Raw genomic sequence first — 10,525 nt, 5'->3', positions numbered from 1 at the left:
ATCAATTCTAGGGACTGGACTACTTGGGGAAAAATTGTAGCTTCTACAAGTATCGATTGCCTAATTCTTGTGTATGCAACATTAGGATCTTGGCTAGATACTTCCCTTTGGATTTCCTGCAATTAAATGTGTCCTATCTCCGTGTCTGTGACCCATTGTACCTCATTTTCAAACTTTAAAACCAATGTTTGGCCCTTGCACTGATACTTCATGGTAATGGGATTCTTCTCAAACTTATTCTTAGTCCTGGTCTTCTTCCTTGGGTTTGGTGTTGCTTCCATAAGAACTCTTTAAAGTTCAAAACAAAGTGTATAATTAGTGCCTTAACAAATTTCTTTAAAAGTAGTGAACTCTAGAATCCCAGGGTTTTGGGGTTCCAAGTTCCAGAGAACTTACAAACCTTAAGTGTGATTTTGAGATCCTAGGATTCCGGGGTTCAGGAATCGAAAGAACTTCAAACAAATCTTACTTTGGGATCTTGATATTACAAGGTCTCGAAGTGGAAAGCACCACAAGCTCACAATTTCGGGATCCCAAGATCCTGAAATAATAAAGGGGAGGTCACAAACACTATCATATGGTCAGGCTTCGAAATCTTGGGAACCCAAGCGCCCAAAGCACTAAGTGGGAATATAGCTCTGAAAGTGCTTCGGGATCCCGAGAACCCAGGTTTATGAAGCATTTGAAAGAATTGACTCGGGGACACTTCAAGATCCTAGGAATACGGGTCCTGGAGTGTGTTTGCTAAAAGACCACTCACTAAGGAAAGCACTTGGGGATCCTAGAGTTCCAGGGTTCCGAAGTGCATGAAGTTCACACCAATATGCACTTTTGGAATCTGAAAACTCGGGGTTCTGAAGTGTGGAAATTAAAAGATTCGAGGACTACTCTTTGAAATCTCGAGAACCTGAGGTCCCGAAGAATGAAGAACACGAGCCAAGACATCTCTTTGGAATCTTGGGAACCTAGGGTTTTAGAGAGAAACAATTTGACATCAAAACAAGGGTTAGGATATTACAAATGCAAGACCCCAAAATGGTAAGAAAGAGGGGGCCAAACCATCGAATGACACTGAAAAAAAAACCCCTAGGCTAAAAATAGAAAAAAAGAAAAGAAAAAGGAAACCCTAATCTAAAACACAAGGTAGGAAGAGTAAACCTACTTGGACAAAGGAGGAGGGAGGACACCAGAGCGTGCCATGAAAAATCACCCAAGTCACTCAATGAACAGGGCTCTCGGATGAATGGATGCGTGAATGAGTAAAATGAGCCATGAGAAGGGTCTTTATACCCCTTGGCAACTACGCAAATCAAGGTGCAACACACTTTGAGGTTCCGGGATTCCAGAGTCCTGGGGTGGAAAGACAACAGACCTCAGGATCCCAGAGTTTTGAAACTTCGAAGAAAAGAGGGACAAGACAAGGGGGACCTGGGATCTCGGGATTCTAGGGTTTTGGAGCTCCAACAAATAGAACAAACCAGAATGCTCGGGATTTTGGAAACTTGAGATTCTAAAGCCTTCACAAAAGGAACAACAAAAGCGACACATAAAGGACTTTGGGATCCCGAGGTTTCAAGTTCCTTCACATGTGAACAAAAAAGGGAACTTTAAGATTTTTAGATTTTGGGATCCTGAAGTTCCAAAGGCAACGACACAAAGGCACCTCAGGTTTTCGGAAACCCAAAACTCCAAATCCAAAACAAAAAGAAGCAAGGCAAAGAGATGCACTTCAGGATCTCGAGATTCCAGAATTTTGGAGTGCAGAAAAGAAAAGGAACAAAAGATATAGAACACACTCTGGGGTTTCGGGACTCTGAAACTCTGAAGTGAAAATAGAAGAAACGTAAAGGGGAAACAAAAATAGAAAAAAAAGAAAAAGAAAAAAAACGGGGACCCACATTTTTAGGCATAAAATGGAGGGGGCAAGTATGTAGAGCATAACACATTCTTTACCTTCATGGGGTCAAATTGTTTAGTTTCTTGCTTTTTACTACAAGTTTGTGTCATTTGGCCTTCCAACTTTTGACTTTGTTCTAATCATGAGGTTGGTTGTGGCGAAGTGGTCACCCTTCTCTCAGCTAGTGGCATCCTTTTGGTTGATGGTGTACAATATGGGTAGGGAATTAAGAAAAAAGGCATCACAACATCAATAATCTAGCCACAAAGCATAAAATATCATGAAATATCACCCTAACAAAATCAATGAAAACATGAAAATGAAATGTTCAAAAGAAATGCAAACCAACGCGAACATTCCTTCCATTGTTCTTCTTTCTCCTTCAAACATATGTGTGTGGCTCTCACCTACAAATCACGAGTGTGTTGAAAGAAAATTGATGGCAACATGATAGCGATGTGATGAGATAAATTGGTAAATGGATAGTATAAGGATACTCGAAATGCAGTTGAAAATTATTGAGAAAAAGGACTCGATTTATAGGAAAATTGTCAACTCATGAAAATGGTATGAGAAATTGAAAGAAGCAATTTGATTTGAAAATAACATGATTAAGAGACAAATTATGACAAACTTCTATGTCAAATTCATGCCAAGTTTCTATGTCAATTTCATGACAAATTGAGGAGAAAATTGTGCTTCTCAATTATGACAAATTAGAGAGAAATTAGCCAATTGATTATGACAAATTGGGTTAAAAATAGCTTCATGATTGGAGCAAAAAGGGGAGCCAACTTAGTGGAGAATTTAGGAGAGAAAAAGGTGAGAGAAATTAATAATTTCTCTTTATTAATTTTTTTTCACAAAAGGAAAATTAGCCAATTAAATAAATAATACTTAATTGTGACACAAAACCTTTAGAGAGAGAAAGGAGATGAAATAGGTCACAATAATGCCAAAATGCAATTAATACGATAAATAAATGAGGACAATCATGATCTAGAAGATAATTGACAAGGACCAAAAGTTGATTAAATTGATAATGACAGAGACTGATGACAAATTGATCAAAATTACAAAGAGGCTTGATTTGATAAATGATGGCTGATAAAGGATCGATGACAAATCAACCAAGGTTGACAAGAATTGATGATTGATTGAGATCGATGACAAATTGATCAATATTGACTCGATAAAGACTGATAATGATTAAAAAAAGGGTTGATTTGATAAAGATTGATAAGGATGCAAATTGATTGATTGATAATTGATTGAGAGAAGTATGATATTTAAAATGATAAAGGTTCAAGGCAAACCCTAATTTACATAGATTAGGGTTAAAATGATGTCTAGTTGATATCAAAGATTGATCACATTCATAGATTGAACAATAGGATTGACATTGATAAGACCTAAGACAAATGAGAGAAATTGAAATCGAATAGGAAAAGAATACAAAAGAATGACACAATGTTAAAAAATGCTAAAAATCAAATGTGTAACATAGAGTAAGTGTTAGTGAGTGTGAAAACCATAAAAGAAGGTAATGCAAACATGTTAACATGCACCAACGCAGGCGTTGACCATTTTTTAGTGTCTACAAACATGACTATATTAACTAAGCAGTTTGGGCTCTTAAATCCATATGAATAATCATTCCTATGGGGTGACTAATGTTTATACTTTCAACGATGTTGTTGAAAGATCCACCCTCTTGCAATGAATTGTTGAATTAATGTTGGTTGCCACTCAGGTCTTGTGCCAAGACTTCAACATGATCAAGTTGACTAACGATAATTGTAAAACATTTTCCATGTGTTGTACAAATGACAAGAGAGAGGCCTAGTTTTATATGCATTATAAATTGTCTCTTTTAACCCCAATTAAAACTCGTACATGTGAACCAACTTGCGGGCATGATAGATTTTTAAAGCAACTAGATCATGTCATGATTTTGGTACAATCCTTTTTAAAATTTGCTAGTTGTTATTCCTTACTTGTAGATGTATTAGTCAATGTTGTCTTGACTAACCACTTTCTCGTATGATACTAGATTGAATGGAAAATTGCAACTCCCAAAGCTATAAAGAGACATTTCATTCTTAACACTTATCTTCTTAACCACAAGGCCATGCTCGCTCATATCTAGCATGACTGAAATCTTGAGCCATGTTTGCTTCATGATATTAGATGGATAAAGTTATTGAATGATATTATCACCCATACAATCTAATTTATTTTCATCTACAAGCTAGTTGCTTTGTTTTTGTCCTTGCTCGTATGAGTCCACTACTCGAGAGCTCCACTTGGCTATTGTCCCGCTAGAGACTCAACCATTTGATTCTATTGCGTAGATTTAATTGGTCCAATTACAACAATAAAAGAAAATTGTATGTGATTATGTTTCTTGCAGTGTATATAAAAGCTAGGTTACATTAGCTTTAAACTAGTATCATAAAGTGTTAAAAGATCCTTTTCAGGCCTTGCAAACTCACCATTCTTCTCAAACATTAAGAAAATTTGTGAAGGTCATCAAATCCTCTAAGAATTATCTAATATTTTCCAAGTTTTTGTTTACCATTATGAATTTTTTTGTTGTCCAAGACTATATTCTTACAAGACAACTTGCTTTACCATAACATCTCGAGGTAATGTCTTACTGCCTGTCAAAACGTTAATACATTTTTTATGCTCAAATCCTCTCCAAAGGAGATCTTATGAGGTTGTTTTCTCTATGACAAATAATAAGGCTCATGGCATTGATGGCTTCTCTTATGAAGTCTACAGAGCCTTTTTGGATACAATTGGGAATGACTTGCATAATGTCTACTTTGAAACCACACAAATGGGGTGTATACGGTGAAAATGGATAACAACAATGTTGAAAGACTAAATGAATTCAACCACAAAACCCTAGCCTAACAACAATGTTGAAAGACTAAATGAATTCAACCACAAAACCCTAGCCTAACAACAACAAAGATCCACCATAACATATGAAGATTACCTAAGACAATGCAAATCAAATGAAATCACAAAGATTATACCATCACATGTCTAATAGGGTTTGGATCTCCATCCTTCCTATCTCCATTGATCTTGCTTGATATATTTGCTCTCAGATTTTATGTGCACAAGAGCTCAACAAAGAACGGAAATGTAGTTGCAAGTAGGATCGCATATGAGAGTGCAAAGCATAGTGTAGTCAAGTCGCGAGCGGGGTTGAATGCATAGTGAGGGTTTGATAATGAGTGATGCATCTCCTTATATAGAAGGCACTATAAGAAAAGGAGGGATAAGATTGAAAGGTGTAAAAGATAAATGGTCGGCTAGGATTAGAGGGTAGGTAAAAGAAAATAAGAAAACAATGAGAGGGTAGGTAGTGTATGAATTAAGAGATGAATGACATGTGTCATGGGTAGAAAAGGTTAATGAATTAATTAAATAAATAAAGATTTATTTAATTAATAGAAGAAGTGGGATCAATTAAATAAATAAGATATTTATTTAATTTAGGAAAAGGGTAATTTAAATAAATAGCTGTATTTATTTAAATGAGAAATAAGGCTAGAAGAGGATAAATGAATTAATTAAATAAATAAGGATTTATTTAATTAATAGAAGAATTAGGGTAAAATAATTAAATAAATAGAATATTTATTTAATTAGACATGACAATTTTAGGTGTCTACATGGGGTAATTAGGAAATTTAGTCGACAAAGGTAATATCGAGTTCATAAATAAAATAGGTAGTCCAAAGGATATCAATAATTGATCCCCCATCACTTTATTTAATGTCTCTTACAAAACCATTTCCAAAGCATTATCTCGTAAGATGCATTCAATGTTGTCACTTGTTATTAGAGATAAGAACATAGGCTTTATCAAGTACAAATTGATCCTAGATAATATAATATTAATTTGGGAAATGGGCTCTATTGGTTCCCAAATCAACATATTGGAAAGTTCTAAAAGTATGCCAAGCTTTATTCTCAAACCCTCCAATTGACTTGGCCAACTGATAGAGTGATCCTGTAGGATTATACACTCTCTGTACTTTAGATTCTCTAGGACCTAGGCGGGTATACCTCTTCACCACTTGAATCTCCAAGAAGATGCTTTTTATAGCAGATTGTGCCTCTCTATTGTATTATATTTTTGATTATTTATCTCAAATTGACACCTCTTTCTGAGATAAAATTCTTTAGATTCTTCTATTTATTCTTACTTCCTATTTTGTTTCCTACATATATCTTCAAAATAAAACTAAAAAATATAAATATTTGAATTGATTGAATGTAACTTGACAACTGATCGGTGTCTTCCTTCCTCTTGGGCTACAGAATCACTAATCCCTATAATTTCACGTATAACTCTTGTGAGACAAATTTTAAATCCACTGCTAGAATGGATCTGTCAACTATTCCAACCTCCAATACTACTCCGCTATTTTCTTATCACAACAGTTAGTCTAACTAAGTTTAACTTTTACTTGAAAAGACCAACAAAACAAGAATCATAAGGATAAGGTCTCAAATGAATCTTGTTTTTCTAACTGCTTCAACAATGAATAGTTTTTTGTAAGGAAATTTAGGACAACAATTACTTGCTTGAAGTAATAATCACAAGAGAGTTGATATCTAGAATAAAAGATTTTCTTTAGCACATTTGAATTGAAAACACATAGATCATTCACTGGGAATAAAATTTGCAGAGTAAAAACATTGCCTTCTATTGATTCTTTTTTTTGAAAATGAACATATTACATTCTTATAGCAAACTGAGGGGTCAAGTCCCTTCAAAGAGTCTTTTGAAACAAAACTAAAAATGTGACAACTAAATGCTTTGATTCCTAATTAAACATTAATGAACTTTGGTTAAGTGATCAATATATCCTTGGCTCAAATATGTATCACAATCTTCAGTTATGCCTTTGTTGATACTCTCTACAATGAACATTTATTCTACACAATTGCTAGTTGTGTCCAGGTCTTCATTTTGTGCCGCTCTCATTGCATCACATAGATATTTATGGCATTCCTGTACCCACATTATTTTCTCCTCCAATCTTCCATCCTTAGTTATAAGAGAGGATATGCCATGCCTTGTAATTGAGGTAAAAAACCTGGACTCCCCATGAGTTGATCTGCAAATCTATTGTCAACCTCTATTAATTCCTCAATTTCTCTGATGGCAACTGGATCTGGATCACTTCTTTCTTGAATTGCATCAAGTACTTCTTCCAACCGGTCATCCAACCTCTCATGCTCTATGATAGAAAGATTGTTTTTTGAGCATGCATTCTAACACTTGTCTATCCATATCACCATAGCTTTGAACCTTTTTTGAATGAATATTAACATAACATCATATTTGGCATTAGTCAATTGACCTCTTAACTGTCGGTTTTCTTCTTTTAGTTGATTTTTTTTTATCCTTGGGTCATGAGCTTTCTCCTAGTGTTAATGAAGGTGTCTGCCCTGTTGCATTCAACTAATCCTTCAAGAGCTCAATATCCCAAACAAACCTTTGATTCCTGGCCCTGAGAGCATAATTTTCCTTCATAATAAGCTGAGTTTGAGCCTTATTCAATTTGGCTATGCTGATTTCCAAATTGACAGTAGCTATAGGATCTGCTTCTCCCACCTTAAAAGTCATAACATGTCAGAAAGCTTTCTCAGTATCCATGATTAGAGGCTTCTTGTGTGGTGGGTATAGGGCCCAAACCTGAAGTGCATGATCATCTAATTTGTATCTTAACCCTATGAATACTCGAGTCACCCCTTCTGGGATCAACTTGTGTTTTGCACCACTATTATGCAAAAAACTGTTAAATACCAAAGCAGACTTCAAATCCCATCGAGGGAAGATCAATACACCTGCATCTCCCAAGAGTTTCCTCCCCTTTTCAGGGGTCATTGTGCTCATCTCTTGCTCTATATCCATTCTTAAGGTTTCTAAAATAAGTCCTTCCTTACTATCAGTAACATTGTCAAAAATCTCTCTCACTGCTTTTCCTTTAGGTTGATATAAAAAAGACACAAACTCATGTGTTTTAATAAATTGATCATAAAAAACAAAGTGGCTATAAGCCAACTACCTAGAATCTACTTCAGAGTCTCTGACTTCTAATTCCCTATTTGTTGGCTGATATGAATCAACCCTATAGACTGGAATCATGTTAAGTTCTTGAGGCCGATCCTCCTTTTTATTTCTCAGCCCGCTTGGAACAAGTCTGGCCGAAAATCTTCATTGTTACCACGTTCGAAGAAAAAAGTTACCTTCAAGCCAATACCTTTTATGTTTTTGTTATTGGGATGACTTGCCTATTCAGTTTGTCCTCAATTATCTCATTCTGATACTATTTAGTCATGTTGATCATTGGTATTTTCATTGTAACTTGCATCAGAATGACTTAAGTTGATGAACATCTGTACAATTTCATAAGTGTATCTTTCATCATCGGGTTGTCCTCTTGATTTGTCACTCTGACTTCATGCCTCTTGTTGATATCAAACTCATAAATAGAACTCCTTCTGACATCCTTCTCTTATATCTCCTATCGGGGTGACTTACGAAGTCGATTTGGTCACTATGGTTTCATTCTGATAGCATTAGTCTGTTCGATGCTTTATAATTCCCCTAATTACTCTTATCGGTGTGAGTCATGTCAACATGCCCACCTATATCATTCATCGGTATAAATTTGGTGGTCGGTATGACCTTTGTGTATTCACTATGACTTTAAACTAATATTTGCATCCATCAGAATGATCTTCTTGAAAATCCCTCAAGGTTGAACATTGGTATGATATGAAGTGTCAATGACTATTTTGTGCTTACTCTGAAGGAAGTATTCCCACCGATATTTCAACTTGTCAATTTGTCAGTATGCTTTATACGGATAGAAGTGTTGATTTCTTTTCCATGGTTTGACCTCTTATCGGTGTGACTTAAATGTGTCCTTCTGAAAGTTCCAATGTTGTGACCTTGAGAAACCATAGTGCGATTGGTGTGACCGTAACGGGGTCTTGTTGATTTACTTATTTTGAGGTTTTGTTGGCTAAAAGAAGGTTGAAGCTGTTTATTATGCAAAGTGCTCGTATTTTAACAATTGTGGATGATTCCACATAATACCACTAAGGTTCATGAATATGAAGGTATGTGGTAATGGAGACTCTAGGCCTATGTGATGATCTTGTCATCGTTATATGTTGAGCTCTACCCTTGTAGGAGCCCATTTACCCCACATATAACACATTTGATACCTATGTTTTTTCATTAATGAACTTGTAACAATAATAACCTTATTTAATAGATAAATAAACCATTCTTCTCAAACTAGTGCCCCTAATTTAAATAACAACTATTAGTTATACAAGGATGTTTTTCACGTTGATAGAGTGTAAGGATTAGATAGATGGCAAGGTTCATGAAAAATGACTACATGAAACACCCATGTAGACAATTAATTCACTGGAATTAATAGTTCCAATAGTGGCTCTGTTTGGGGATGTATACCCCTAGTGCGTATAACAAGAATCCATAAATGGTCTCTAGAAAACAAACCAAGACTAAAGTGAGGGATAAAATGGTTATGTAGACACCTAAAAATGTCTCATTGATCACGTACTAATTATTCATCCTATTAGTTAAGTAATGCTTTAATTATTTAATTAACCTAATTATTCTTATTCTTCTGAACTAATCTAATCACCATAATCTATCTTACTAATTATTCTATTTCTATCCTTTAATCAAATCATCATTTAACTCTTTCTCAAATATTAATTATTTAATTAATTACAATTAATTCCTTAATTAAATAATTTTTATTGTTTAATTAATTCCATTTCAATGATTAAATAATTTCATTTAAATTATTTAATTAATTAACTTATTCTTTCAATTCCTCAAATTCGAATTTCATCTAATTTCATTTCTCCCAAATTTGCATTTCACCAAAATTCTAATTTCATCTCATTTCAATAAATTTCATGTGCATTTCAGCATTCGAAAATCAATCCAAATAACATGAAATTAAATTTCAATTTAATCTCCTACAACACATGTTGAAAATCTTAACTGATTGATCAAATCAGTTAACTAATTAGTGAACTCAGTTAACTCTTCAATCTCCCCTTTTCACTCCAAATCACTTTTTCTGACTAATAAATCAAATCAGTCATCTCATCAATATATCCAGACAACTGGATAATCTATTCAGTTCACTATCCAATCTATTCAATTCACAATTCAATCAATCTAGTTAACAAGTCAATCAAATGAGTTAACAAATGAATCAACTCTGTTAACTGATCAATCTAAATCAGTTCACTCCCAATCAGGACTTGAGTTCAAAATCCCTCCCAATCTATCTCAAATATCTATAAATTCAACATCATTTCTTCTCAATTTTCCTTGAATGACAAAATCACGAGATCACACTCTTCAAAATAATTGCCATCATTAAGAAGGAAATCCCAGTGCAATACCTAATAGCCACCTACACCAACAATTTGGAGAAGAACAATGGAAGCACAAATCTAGAATAAGGAGTTTGAATTTATTTAATTCTTTCAATTCTAGCATTTATTATATTGCATTGTGTTTAATTTTAGCTAGAT

The sequence above is a fragment of the Cryptomeria japonica genome, chromosome 2 (genome assembly GCF_030272615.1).
Source record: "Cryptomeria japonica chromosome 2, Sugi_1.0, whole genome shotgun sequence".
Lineage (NCBI taxonomy): Eukaryota > Viridiplantae > Streptophyta > Pinopsida > Cupressales > Cupressaceae > Cryptomeria > Cryptomeria japonica.
Note: the sequence above shows the minus strand (reverse complement) of the source record.